This window comes from Myotis daubentonii, chromosome 18 (genome assembly GCF_963259705.1).
Source record: "Myotis daubentonii chromosome 18, mMyoDau2.1, whole genome shotgun sequence".
Taxonomy (NCBI): Eukaryota; Metazoa; Chordata; class Mammalia; order Chiroptera; family Vespertilionidae; genus Myotis; species Myotis daubentonii.
Genome location: NC_081857.1, coordinates 43,896,064 through 43,910,403, shown reverse-complemented (window position 1 = coordinate 43,910,403; position 14,340 = coordinate 43,896,064). Strand labels below are relative to the sequence as shown.

General features: G+C 50.0%; 1 protein-coding gene across 2 annotated transcripts in view; it reads right to left on the bottom strand.

Annotated features, from left to right (window-relative positions):
• Positions 1-14,340, bottom strand: part of LOC132220811 (butyrophilin subfamily 3 member A3-like) — a 60,684-nt gene that overhangs the window by 25,486 nt on the left and 20,858 nt on the right. The gene's annotated exons all lie outside the window — the stretch shown is intronic.

The window sequence follows — 14,340 nt, the reverse complement described above, 5'->3', positions numbered from 1 at the left end:
GGGCCAAGGGCATCCAGGTCCCTGCTCTGAGCCTTGTGCTCACTGCACAGACCCAGGTCAGCAGCAGACACTCAGGCTCCTTCTTCCAGTGGCCACAGCTGAGCTCAGTGTGGGGCCAGGCACTCACCTGCAATGGAGACCCTGGCTGTCTTCTCCTGGCTGAGCAGGGGGTTTCTGAATACACAGGAGACTCCCTTCCCAGAGCGGCCTTTCAGGATCACAGAGGATGTGACTGCATACAGACCCTCTCCATCTGCAGCCCCAGGCGCTGCCATGGCGGGCAAGCTCTCTCCGCCTTCACCTCTCCACTCTACAAGGGGCTGTGGATACCAGCCTGTAGACGTGCAATCCATACAGATACCTCCATCCTCATAGCCCTTCACTTCAAGGTGAAGATCAGATCCCAGGGCTGGGGAAGGAAGAGTGAGCCTGAGTCATGGGGAGATGCTGTGTTGGTGAGGGTCCCATCAGGAATGGGGGCTCACTCCACTAGATCATGCAGGCAGGGTTGACTAAGGAGCTGTTTACCACGTGTGCTGTGCAGGGGAGACTGTTCCATGAGGTGACCACTGGCTGACCCTCATGGACCCTCGAGCTAGATCCAGCTGGATCTGGGCAGGAACAGAGACTGCTTCCCGGGGATCCCCTCAGAGACACCTGGACTCATCCCCATGCCTGGTGCTGGTTCCTGGAACTGGCCCTCACCGGCTCTAGGCTTGTAAGTCATTCCCCCTTATCTGGGCGGATCATGCCCCAGTCCCCTATCTATCCTGACTGTCCTGTGTGAGCCTTAGGCTTTGCCAGGTGTTCGGGAGGATGTGCACGTTCTCTTGCTGCAGCCCATGCTGCTCCTGGTATGAGAGTCACCGTGGTGAACTCTGGATATCATTGATCTAGAGTTTAAAGCCTCTTTTTCGGGTCTTTGGACTCAGGGAATTTTTATTTTGTGGTTGTGGAAGGGTAAAGACTACATAGGAGAGAGCTGACCCAGGGCCAGGAGCAGTGAGCTGTTACCACCAGTCCCTAAACTCTTATCCCAAGGGGGCCAGGGGGTGGGAGGAAGCCTTTTGAAGACTTGAAAGAACCCAGTCTATAGGGAGGGATTTCTTATGAGGAGCCGTGGTCCCCAGGAAGGAATGTAGTTGAGGAGGCCCTGCTGGGAGAAAGCCAGGACCTCTCACCCCCACCTTCCTTCCTTCCTGTGCAAGGCAGGGCTGTGCCCCAAGAAAGAGAAATGATGTTGGACATAAACAATGTCATGGAACAGCAGCATCAGACAAGGATACTTTGTCCCTGTGATGGGTCAGGACAAAACAAGACCACTCAGTCATCAGGTCTGAACACAGAATAAATCATGAATAGTGTCCAGACCACAGCAGTGAGCAATCATCCGCTGTCCTAGGTGTGAGTGACCAGTTACACCTCGCACACTCCTGACAGCATCGGATCCAGAGCAAAGCCCTCCTTCCATAAACCCTCCCCTAGTCCCCTATCAGCCCAGAAGTTATACCAAGTCTCCCTGACACCCCCTCATGGGGACACCCCATGTTTCCACACCTGTGTGTTCTCATTGCAACTAGCACTAAACTCAACTTGTCCAACTGCAGGAGTGATCCTGGGGTCTTGGTTGGAGGACATAGCAGAGCACAGGTGATGTTCCTGCAGCTCAGGCTCCCTGAACCCACAGCAGCGAGCACCTGGGGGGCTCAGGTCCACTTCCTGGAACACAGCTGAACCCACTCTACTGTGTGCCCCCCCACTGAGGGGAAGTTTTCTCAGCCTTCCTGCCCCAACCCCACATCCCTGCTGAGACCCTGGTGGCTGCAGGAGGCACGTCTTCACTTGGTTCAGGAGGAGCCCTTCCTGCAGGAAAACCTGTGTCTTCAAGGGCCCAGGGAAGCAGCGGTGGAGGAGGGAGCAGCTGCTGGGGTGTAGGCAGAGGTCTGTGAGGTGGCTTAGAACCTGTGTCCCCAGGTCCCACAGAAGAAGGAGCTCAGAACAGCCTCAGGCTCACCTGCAACCTTCAGCTCCACCAGCGCTTTTGCAACGAAATCGGCATCTTGGAAATAACACTGGTAGGTTCCACTGTCAGAGACTCTGACCTTGTGAATCCGCAGAGCAGCCTTCCCCTCAGTGATGTCCTCTCTTAAAATGGAGGTTCTCCCTCGATACTCTGCTATCTCTGTTCCTTCCTTGCCGTCTGCATATGCATGCACCACCTGCCTGAGGCCGGTTCGCAGCCACATAAGCTCCATGGACTCAGCGCTCATCTTCGGGAACAGGTGACAGGGCATCTCAGCGACTTCACCCACCATGGCCAGAATGGGCTCAGGGGGTCCAATCACAGCAAACTGAGCTGGTCAGCAGAAAGGGGTGCTCCATCAGAGGGAGCTGGAGGCCAAAGGGTACAGGGGTGTTGTAGGTAGGGAGAGTGAAGTAAGAAACACCTAGACAGGGACTCAGTTCTGACAGGTGTACAGTGTGGATGGGCCTCCCAGGTGTGGGGAGGACACCAAGGTTCTGATGGGCATTTTAGGTAACTGCTCCAGGTACATAAATGCAGATGGTCCTTACCTGAGCATGTGAGCAGCTGGACCAAGGTGAGGCAGACGGGGAGGTGGAGCAGACGGAAGGCCAGTGACCTCACCATTGTGGGCTGTTGTGCAGACAGAGAGACACCAGAAGGAGCTGGTGGAATTGACGACCTGGAGGAAGATGGAGAATCCACATGAGACTCCTGCCTCCCCCAGGGCGACTCCCGGTGCAGCCACCATCACTGGTGACCCCAGAGCCTCCTCTGAAATGCCTGCTTGGGAGTCTCTTCACCTTTGACTCCAACATGGAAAACCACCCTAAAGTCTGTAACCCTAAGTGTCCGTCCCTCGGCCCTGGCCACCTGGGAGTCCTGGGCTCTGCTGTCCAATGGGCTCACAAGCTTCCACCTGCCCACATGTCCTGGACAGCCTGTCCGCGCCTCCAGCATCTCACTCTGATTAACACAGGTCCCCCCTCTCTGAGTCCTGGTTCCACTGGGGCCCCTCAGGCTCTGCTCCACCCCACAGCCCGAATGCTCCTGCCTCCCTCACTTCACACCTCTCCTCAGCCTCCAGGGGCTCCCACTGCCCTCAGAGCAGGAACTGAACTCCTGTATTCCCTGTACTTTGTAAATTATCAGAATGTTTGAAATTTTTAATTTTCAGAGAGGGGAATATATTTCCACTGATTTGGGGGGATAGCTATTGTTTTTATTCTTGATTATAAACTATTTCAAGTAAAATTTAAATGGTTATGACCACCCCATCAGTACGTCATTGGACCACCTTTTGCCTTCAATACTGCGGCGATTCTTCTTGGCGTTGACTCCACGAGATGTTGAAAGGTGATGCGAGGAATCTGACACCATGCCTGATGAATAGCACTGTCCAGTCTATGAGATTTGATGGTTGTGGAACCAGCTGCCTGATGGCTCTTTTTACTTTGCCCACAAATGCTCAATTGGATTGAGATCTGGTGATTGTGGGGGCCACTAAGCAAGGTAAAGTCTCCCTCATGTTCTTGAAACCACTCCTGCACAATACGAGCACCATGGCATGGTGCATTGTCTTGTTGGAAGAAGCCATCTCCATTGGGATATGCCATCAACATGATAGGATGAACTTGATCAGCAATGATACTTAGGTATGTTGTGCTATTTAGACATTGTTCCACATGAATTAAAGGGCCCAAATCATGCCAGGAAAACATGCCCCAAACCATAACACTGCCCCCACCAGCTTGAAGGGTTATACTCATGTATGTGAGGTGCATGCTTTCATGCTGTTTCCGCCAAATTCTCACTCTGCCATCTGCATGATGCAACTAGAAACGTGATTCATCAGACCACATGACTTTTTTCCAATGCTCAACTGTCCAATCCTTGTGCTCCTGTGCGAATTGGAGACGTTTTATCTTGGTAACTGCAGACAGCAAAGCTGTTCAAACAGCCTTCGGCTTCCATATCCCATACGATGCAGTGTATGGCTAATTTGCCTACAAACGTCAGGTGGTCATAATAACTAGCCACTCATATAAATATATACCTTAAAATATTTTATTCTTTAACCCCAAAATACCTCTTGTAGGAATTATCCTAAAGAAAAAAATATCAGGTATTAACAAAAAGTTATATTTAATGCTGTTCATCATAGTAAAATCTACAATACCAAAATACAGATAGAATTTAAATTCCCAAATTGGATCCAATTTTGTAATAATAACAAAAATTTTTATTAAAAACATGATTCCTAAACCTACAGCTGTGATAATACTCAATGGTGAAAAGCTGAAAGTTATCTATATATATAAAAGCCCAGCAACTGAATGGTGGAATGACCGGTTTCTATGACATGCACTGCAGTGTCCAACAGCCTGATCTAGGTGCCTATCGGCCCCTCCCAACTGCCCAGGGCCCCTCCCGCTCTGGCTGGACCCACCCCTGATTGGCCCCACCCCCAATCGGGGATGGGCTGGCTGGCCGACCAACCACCTGCAGCTCCTCCCCTGGCTGGCTACCCCACTTTCCCCACTGCTGTCCCCCCAATAGGCCTGGATCACCGGCCAGGCTGACTGACCCCACCTGTGTAAGAAATCATGCACTGGGCCTCTACTTCTCTAATAAATAAGATCAGGAATAAGAAAGATGCCCACTCTCACCACTTGTGCTCCCATAGTATTGGAAGTCCTGGCCACAGCAGTCAAACAAGACAAAGAAATAGAAAGCAGACATACAAATCAGAAAGGAAGAAGTAGAACTCTCACTATATGCAAAGGATGTGATACAATTTGTAGAAAAACCTGAGGATTCCACCAAAAAAATCAGAACCAATCAATAAGTTCAGTAATGTTGGAGGATAAAAAATCAGAAACCTGTTGCATTTCTATACAGCAATAATGAATAATCAGAAGGACAAAATTTAACAATCTCATTTACAAGTTTACCCATAAAGCATAAAATATTTAGGAATAAATTTAACCAAAGAAATGAAAGACCTATAGACTGAAACTATAAGACACTGAAGAAAGAAATTGAAGAGGATACACATAAATGGAATGATAGAATGTACCATGCTCATGGGTTGGAAGGATTAACATTGTTAAAATGTCCCTACTACCTAAAGCAATAGCCACATTCAATGCAATCCCTATTAAAATACCAATGGCCTTGTCTCAGAGATAGAACAACTCATCCTAAACTTATATGGAACCACAAAGACCCCTAATATCCAAAGAAGTCCTTAGAAAGAACAAAGTTGGAAACATCCTACTCCCTGATATCAAACTATACTACAAGTGTTGACACTAATAAAAACAGCATGTTACTGGCATATAAAAGACACCCAGTTCAATGGGACAAGCAGAGAGCCAAGAAAAGAACCATCGCTTATATGGTCAATTAATCTGTGACAAAGGAGGCAAGAATATGCAGCGGGGTAAAGACAGTCTTTTCAAAATGGTGCGGGTAAAACTGGACAGATACATAAAAAAATGTAATTGGCTCACTTTCTTACACCACATACAAGAGTAAATACAATATGGATTAAAGATTCAATGTGAGCTCCAAAACTATAAAACTAGAAGAAAACAGAGGCAGTGAATATCTGACATTCCTCTTAGTAATATATGTTTTCAATATGTGTCCTCAGGCAAGGGCATGAAAATATACAATGAACAAATGGGACCATATGACACAAAAGGACAACCTACTGTAGGGAAGAATATATTAGCCAATGATACATCCAATAAGGAGTTAATATCCAAATTATAAACAACAACAACAACAACAACAACTCATACAATTTAACAGCAAAAAACCAAACAATACAATTTAAAAAGGGGCAGAGGACCTGAATAGACATTTACCTAAAGAGCAGGTACAGATGACCAACAGGCATATGGATTGGAAACCCTCTACTGTCAGACAATGTGGTTTATCCATTCTTCGACTGTTGTATACGTATGCTGTCTCATATATTTTTATATTACAACTAGAAGGCCAATGCAAGAAATTCATGCAAGGGGCTCGGCACTCGCAGCCCCAGCTTCATACGGAAGGTCGTTCCTTCATCCAGTCAAATTAGCATATTGCCATTTTATTATTCTAGATTACATATAATTCTGTAATGAACACCTTTTCATATAAATCTTTAAGCCACACATCTTGTAACCTACCCCACCATTATTTGAACATTATGTCTATAAACGTGACCACACATAAACAGCCTGTTCGCTTAAGAATTCTAGGAACCAACTTCAGGAAAAGCAGACTCCAACCTTCAGACATTGCATCTCCGGAAGATTTGCTGACCTTCAACCAGTAATCTGAACAGACTGTGTTGGCTTGCACTTAGTCCCCTCAATGGAGAACTCTCAACCCCCTCCTTTTTATTCCTTTCTTGTTCTTCCTGCCTCTCCTCTTCCTTAAAAAAACCCGTCTGTGTCCAATTGTCTTTGCAGCATGTGTCTACCATCTTCTGAAGCTGCAGGCTCTAGAACAGCGGTTCTCAACCTGTGGGTCGCGACCCCTTTGGCAGTGGAATGACCCTTTCACAGAGGTTGCCTAAAACCAACATGCATATCAGATATTTACATTACAATGCATAACAGTAGCAACATTACAGTTATGAAGTAGCAATGAAAATAATTTTATGGTTGGGTAACAACGTGAGGACCTATTTAAAGGGCCAGAAGGTTGAGAACCACTGCTCTAGAATAAACTGACATTCCTCCCACCAGTCCCATTCTCTTGATTAGGTCTTTCAAGTGGCAGGCAGTTGAACCTGGGTTCAGTATCAACCTGTCTTTTAGAATCTCTTAGAACACATCACAGAGAGAAGCAGGAGAGCCTGTCAGAGGCCTTAATGTCCACAGTAAGTTCTTAGGAACATGCAGTTGTCAAGCTCACTCATTCCAGTTGTCTCCCTCCCACAGATTTGAGTTCAGGCCTTACCTTGCCCTGCCAACCAGGTCTCACCGTGTCCTCACCTGCAGGCTCACCCAGCTTATCAGCCTCTCTCCTAAAGAGACCTGGGCCCTGGCTTTTACCAACGCCCCCACTTACAGTTGGCACTTCCAGCTGAAAACCACAGAACAAAGGCCCTCCTTTGGTCTTCATTGCAGGTGAGTCTCTGATCTGGAGGAAAGGTTGGGGAAAATAAAGCTTGCTCAGGAGGAGAAAAAGTGCAAAGTCCCTCTTTCAAAGCACTTGTCATAAAAAGAATGATAATAACCTTTACTTTGCTCTGGGTGTGTGATCAGTGGGGTGCTCTACAAGTCTCTACCTATTCCTGGTGGGAGTGGAGTTCTTGGGGTGCCCGGTAACAAAATGTCTTGAGGTCCCACAGGAGGATGAGGTGCTGGGGAAGCTTTATCTCTGTGGAATCAAACCCCTGAGTTTCCAAGGGATTATCTCCTCTGTTCTGCCATGAAAAGTCCCATTTTGTCTTCAGCAGAACCAGGATTGCAGCCATTCCCAGAGTGTCTGCTCCATATTTGCACAGTCCCGTCCAGTCCAGCATCTGGCTGGGGGAGCTTGTGCTTCCAGCTGTAGTCCATGGCGCGTGGGGTCTACATGGCCATGCTCCATTCAGCTCCTAGGACACACGGCAGCCTAGCAGGGTCACTAGCAAGGGAGAAACAGGACAGCAAGCAAGAGCAACAGAGAGAGGGTTCTTAGTCTGGTGACTGTATTCCCAAACGTTGATGGGCCTGCATTGGGGTCCACCCTTTTAGCCAATGATCTCTGTTCCCAGGTTAGACTGACAGGCAGGCCCCTTCCCTACGTCACCCCGACTTCACTGCACATGTGCCATCTTCCCTTGGTGGAGCCCTTCCCCAGTGACTTCCAGGGAATAGACTGGCTCCCTGGGGAGTGTCAAGTTGCAGCTTCCTGGTGAGGCTGCCCAGATGATCTTGCTTATTATGACTGGCCTCTCCTTTGCTCCTTCTCTATTATTAATATGAATGACTAGCTAGTTATGAGGGTAACAGGTACATGGGTATTAGACAGGATTCCATTACAATCATGCCTCAAAACAGCAACCAGGCCTCAACACAAACACCAAACATCTCGGGAGATTTTATCAACATTTATTTTCTCCTTCGTTGGTCTACAGGGGACAGGGCAGCTGGTCCCGGTAGGCTTGCCTGGGCCTGGCTAACTGGGTTGGAGTCAGGGCTGCAGGTTGGGTTCCTGTCCGTTCCAGAGGTCCCTTCATTCTGGGACCAGGAGATACAGGACAGTTCTTCATTTCCTCCTCTTCCCTCCGTCCCCTTCTTCCTCCAATTCCCCAATCCCAGTATCTCTCCTCCCTTTTCAATTCCTGTCCCCCTCCCTCCTCCTCCTCCTCCTCCCTCTTCCTCTAACTTCTCAGGTGATGATCTTTAGACCGCTCCGCCCCTAGTGGCCGCAGCGCATCACTGCACCCCGTGCAGCTGGGACAGGAGCCCACCTCTCCCTCCACCAGGTCCCCCGCTAAGTTCCCACATCTTTAATCTAAAACTTTCTTTGTTTTTTTATTTTAAAACGGTGATCCACAGTAAGAAATACATCTTATAATGTAACTGAGGACACACACATTTATATATACTGCATGCTCTCATAGTTCCATTCGTGTGTATTGAAGTTTGGTCTCTACGTAATACATTGATTTCCTGCACCATCAATGGCCCAGGACCTGCAGTGGAGAACTGCTCCATGGCGGTTGTCTTACGGCAGAAACATTAGGCCCCACGTCCTGTGGGCTCTGCTTTTGTTGTCCACAGACAGGACTTGGGCCCTCAAACATTTACCTTCCTGTTATAGGATTTGACATGGATTTTGAAATAATTTTGGAAGAGAAAAATGCACTTCTCTTCATGTTCATGTTGAAGACCCTTTCACTGGGCCTGAGGCAGCGCAGAGAGGTTTCCATGTAGAAGGATAAATACGTGGGTGCAGGGCTCTCGCCTGCCCTCCGATCTCTGACTCCCCATCCCCGCAGGGTGGTCCAGCCTCTGCCCTCCTGTTGGGGGTTCGCTGGCTTCCGGGTATTTCCTGGTGGTGGAGGCTGAGCCCTGTCTCCACCTTCATTCTCACGGGGTTGGCTCTGAGAAGCGTGTCTGTCTCCTCTTTCACGTGAAGAAGCAGCTGGGTCAGCCCGAGTTCTTGCTAAATGCAGCCGATGACGGGAATGATGGGAGGGTCCTCGAGAAGCCCCCCCCCTCCCCCCCCCCCGTCTCTAATATATCTTTCATTGATTTCAGAGAAGACGGGAGAGGGGGAGAGAGAGAAACATCAATGATGAAAGTCATGGACCAGCTGCCTCCTGCACACCCCCCACTGGGGACCGACCCCACCACCCGGGCCTGTGCCCTGACCCGGAAGTGAACCCTGACCTCCTGGGTCACAGGTCGATGCTCAGCCACTGAGCCATGGTGGCGGGTGAGGCCTCTTCATCTAACTCGGCTGTGATCCCATCGCCCTGGAAGCTCATCTCTGAGCTCCTTTATTTCACATTTAACTGCACACGCGTGAGGGAGAGAGAGACCGATGTGAGTGGGGCGGCGGGTGTGGAGAACGGGCCTGAGGCTCTGAGACTTCCGCTCTCCAACCACCACCCGGGGTCCAGTCAGCTCGGGGCATTGGATTAAACAGTAAAGATTTTCTCCTCCCCTGGCCGCCTGGCTCTCCCTCTCCCTCCCCCTCCCTCTCTGACACCAATAAAATATATGTTAAAGGTTTTTCTCAGGTAACACACAGCCCTGCGGTTCGGAGGCAGCGGCTCTCTGCACCCTCCTCCCAGTGGCCCTTCCTGTGGGAGACACGAGGAAACTAAAACTATTGGGAAATTAAAACGTCCCAAATCTATGAAGTTCAAGCGCTGCTGGTCCCTCAGGGTCACCGGATGCCCCCGCATCCGCCTGCGGCCTGTCATCCGCCCAGGTCCCTGCAGCAGGCAGCGCTCTCCTGTGAGTTGTTCCCGATGTTGACGCTTCTGTGAACTAAAACGGGGTCGCTCATCCCAGGAACCCCAAAAGGAGTAGGGGTCCGGAAGGAAGCCAGGCTGACGAAAGTTACCTTTGAACTTCCGCTCCCTGGAGAAGTGCCCCCGGAAGTCGGCCCCCACGCCTTGTTTCCGGTTAGTGGTTTGCGTTATGGTTCCGGCTTTCTCCCTCCTCCTCTTAGGAGCCGGAACACGGGCACACAGTCCGCTCTCAGAACCCTCAGAACCGGGTCGGAGGTCACAACCAGCCCCCGGGGTCGGAGGAAGCGCTAGGCTGGGGCTCAGGGGCACCGGGGGGTCAGCACACCCGGGGGCACCGCCCGGACCGGACCGGGGTCTCCAGCTCCGGAGAGAAAGGGCCCCGCAGGCTGCGCACCCGGGAACCTGTCACTGAGACGAGCAGCAGGCTCATCGCTGAAATGTCACCCGGACTTGCAGCCAATGGTTGTAAACAACCAGACAAAGCGGCTGTGACGTGAATGATCATTAAATAGCAATGAAAACAAATGAATAAAAAAACTTCTTTGAGATCCAGTGATCCCACTTCTAGGACTATATCCCAGGAAACCAGAAACACCGATCAGAAAGGACATATGCACCCCTATGTCCATAGCAGCACAGGTACAATAGCTAAGATCTGGAAACAGCCCAGGTGCCGTCAGCGATGAGTGGGTTAGAAACCTGTGCTACCTCTGCACCATGGAAGACTACGCTGCTGTGAAAAAGAAGGGGCTCTTACCATTTGCAACAGCAGGGAGGGAGCTGGGGAGCATCATGCTGAGCGAAATAAGCCGGTCGGAGAAGGATAAGCACCGCAGGGTCTCACTCATTTGTGGAATATAATGAACATAAACTGATGAACAAAAATAGAACCAGAGTCATAAAAGCATCCAGACGTTCCAACCTCAGAGGGAAGGCAGGGGAGGGTGGGTAGGGGGACGGGGGGGGGGGAGTAGATCAACCAAAGAACTTGTATGGATATAAGCGTAACCAATGGACACAGTCAATGGTGGGGGGGGGGCAGGTGAACGCCAGGGATGGGGGCGTGGGTAGGCTGGGAGAGGACAAGGGGGGGTGGTAGGGGAAAGAGGGAGTTGGACAATAAAAAATTCCGGCCCTAACTGGTTTGACTCAGTGGACAGAGTGTCAGCCTGCAGACTGAAGGACCCCAGGTTGGATTCCGGCCAAGGGCATGCACCTGGGTTTCGGGCACATCCCCAGTAGGGGGTGTGCAGGAGGCAGCTGATCGATTCTCTCTCATCTTCTCTCTCATTGATATTTCTAACTCCCTATTCCTCCCCTCCAACCCCCTACCCCCGTCTGTGGATTGAGTGACACAGGGCAGGGACAGCCCACTGCACTCCTCTGGCTGGAGAGGGTAGGACATTGAGTGGCCCTGGAAATGCTGTATCGGGCACGAGGACCTTTTCCTTGTCTGTTTTGGGGAAATGCTGTCACCTTGCCATGTGCCCATTGGAGGGAAAGGTCCTTCAACCGATCTCGAAGTGAGCTTTTCTCAAGACACCAGTCCTCGCCATCCCTCCCAGCCACTTGAGCCTGCCAACTCCTCTGGCCTGCCAGCCACAGGGGTTCCCAGCCACTCTGGGCCTGCCCCGGGAAGGGCTCTACTACAGTCCCTCTGCAGCCTTCAGGATTACAAAATGATGACCAGGTGAGGAGACCCAGAATGCACACAGCACAGCCAGAGGCCTGGCAGGGAAGGTGGTCACAGGGCGATAATACAGAGCCCTGGGAACACAAGAAATGCACACCATACACTGAGATGATGCAAAAACACCTGAATTGGCATCCTTCATTCTCTACTCGTCCAGCAGCAAAAGACCTCTGATGCGTTCATATAAATCTCAGGCAGTGAGCAGGAAGCCCAGGTGACCAAACCTGCCCCCTCCCACCCTGGCACCTCCAGGATCAATAAAGCAAAAACCACCAAAGTAAAAGGGATCAGCCAGTGTGCTCAGCCACACCAGGGGCAAGCACAGAAAGCTGTGGCACCACTTTCAGGAGAAAACACTGCAGTTTAAACTCTCATTTCACATGGTCAGTGTTCTCCCTTCCTAAGTCACTGCTACGGCCCACAGACTAGCCTGACACAGGGGACAGGGCCTGGGCAACGCGCCCACTGCGAGGGACCAGGAGTGTGCAGGAGGCCTCACTCAACGGCTGCTGGCTGCTCAAGGGCACAGAGGACTTCCTTTGTGATTTCTTCAAGTTCTTTCTGCTGATGGTTGGCTTCCTTCGCCACTTTGGTCTTGGCTCTTTCCTTGTCCAGTTTCAAAAGTTCACCGAGGGCGAGTCTTCAAGCTGCTCCTTGACAGGAAGGAAGGCACAGCCAGGTGGATGCTTCTAGTGCCCCCCCCCCCCCCCCCGGGCCGGAATCTGGCGCCCACCTTCCAGCTCCTGGAAGCAGAAGCCGCCCTGGGCTGGTCGGGCTGGTTCTCGGTGGGGCCGTGGATGGAGCCGGCTGCAACTACCCGTTCCGGGGTGCAGGCGCACCCCCCCTCGCCCCTCCCCCCTCCCCCTGTTCAAGGGCAGGTTCTTGAACATGGAGACGCAGTGGTCCTGGAAGCAGAGCTGCCAGGCTGTGGGCAACCACGGGGCACCCGGCCCATGGCCACCCTGAGCGGGGCCGCCATGCAAATCGAGCGGTGGACGGCCCCCGAGTTCAAGTCTTTCACGGAGAGTTTAATCCCAGCTGCCAATTGGAGCTGATGCTAATGGCCAGCTCACCTGCGGGCCTGTTTTGCAAAAGCCCTCTCTGGTTTTAGCTGCAACTACGGGTGATAGCCATTAAAAACAAATGTTATGGGTTTATTTGAGCCAAACTGACAACATACGCTGGGGGAGCAAGATCTCACATGCTCTCAGAAATAATAGTTTTGCGCTTTCTTTTATGCATGTGAAATTAAGGAGAGGCCATATTCTGTTTACTTTTGTTTGTCTTCCTTATTTTTAAAAAACAATTCTAACATAGAAATGAGCCAATATTATTGTTTTATGACATCAAACTCTAAATCTATGCAAGAAATTAACTCTTGACAAATGTAACTTTTACCCACAATCTCTGGCGATGTGGGCAAATGCATGTAAGAATTTCAGCGACCTTTGCACCGACAGTAACTGCACCAGCATCTATTGAGAGCGCACCGTGTGTGCGGTAGGCATCCTTCCAAGCACGTGGCCCATGTGAGTTCAGAGCGAGCCTCTGGGGCAGGCGAGGAAAGTGCACGTTTCAGGTTTCAGTCGGCAGCTGGTCTCCCCCGGATTCTCTGGCAACACCAAACCTGCAGACTCAGTCCTCCCCTGGTCGCGTGCATTTTCTGAAAGCCCAACACGACCCTCCCTGACCTCTCACCTCTCCTACTCCACTCCGTAGCGACCGACAAAAACAACAGAAGTCCCCCAAATGTCTATTTTTTTACATCTATGCAGAAAGCTAGATAAGAAAAGGAATGAAATAGAATTGGGTGAAGTGCAAATACAAGCAACTCGGAGGCAGAGAAAATCCGGGGTTGGTCAGAGGAGGGAGCCTGGCATGATTCATATCCAGTTGTGTGGTTTGCAGGAAGCGTCGAAAATTAATCCATAGATCAGCTGGGCAGATTAAAAAGTCCTGGGCTCTGTGTCCAATGGGCTCACAAGCTTCCACTTGCCCACACGTCCTGGACAGCCTGTCCACACCTCCAGCATCTCACTCTGATTAACGCAGGCCCCCCCCCTTCTGAGCCCCGATTCCACTGGGGCCCCTCAGTCTCTGCTCCACACCACAGCCTGACTGTTCCTGCCTCCCTCACTTCACGCCTCTCCTCAGCCTACAGGGGCTCCCACTGCCCTCAGAGCAGGAGCTGGAATCCTCTGCTCCCTGCACTTTGTAAATTATCTGAACGTTTGACATTTTAAAATCTCAGAGGGGAATATATTTCCACTGATTTTCAGGGATGGTGATTGCATTTTATTCCTTAACTTTAAAATGAAAAGACTCATAAAAATAAAATTTATATAATTTACAATGGTAATGCTATACTTTGCTTCATATGAATGTAACTATTTCTGGACCTATTTTGGAGGATATATATATATATATATATATATATATATATATATATATAAAATCTCAGTGCACTACCTGAGTTTTATATTTTACAGGGTGTCCTTAAGAAATATGCATACACTTTAAAAGTTGATAGCTCAATTTTGAAAATTAAATGTATTTTGCCCAAGGTAGTTTTGCTCAGTGGATTGAGCATTGACCTGTGGACTAAAGGGTCCCAGGTTAAATTGCAGCCAAGGGCACATACCTTGA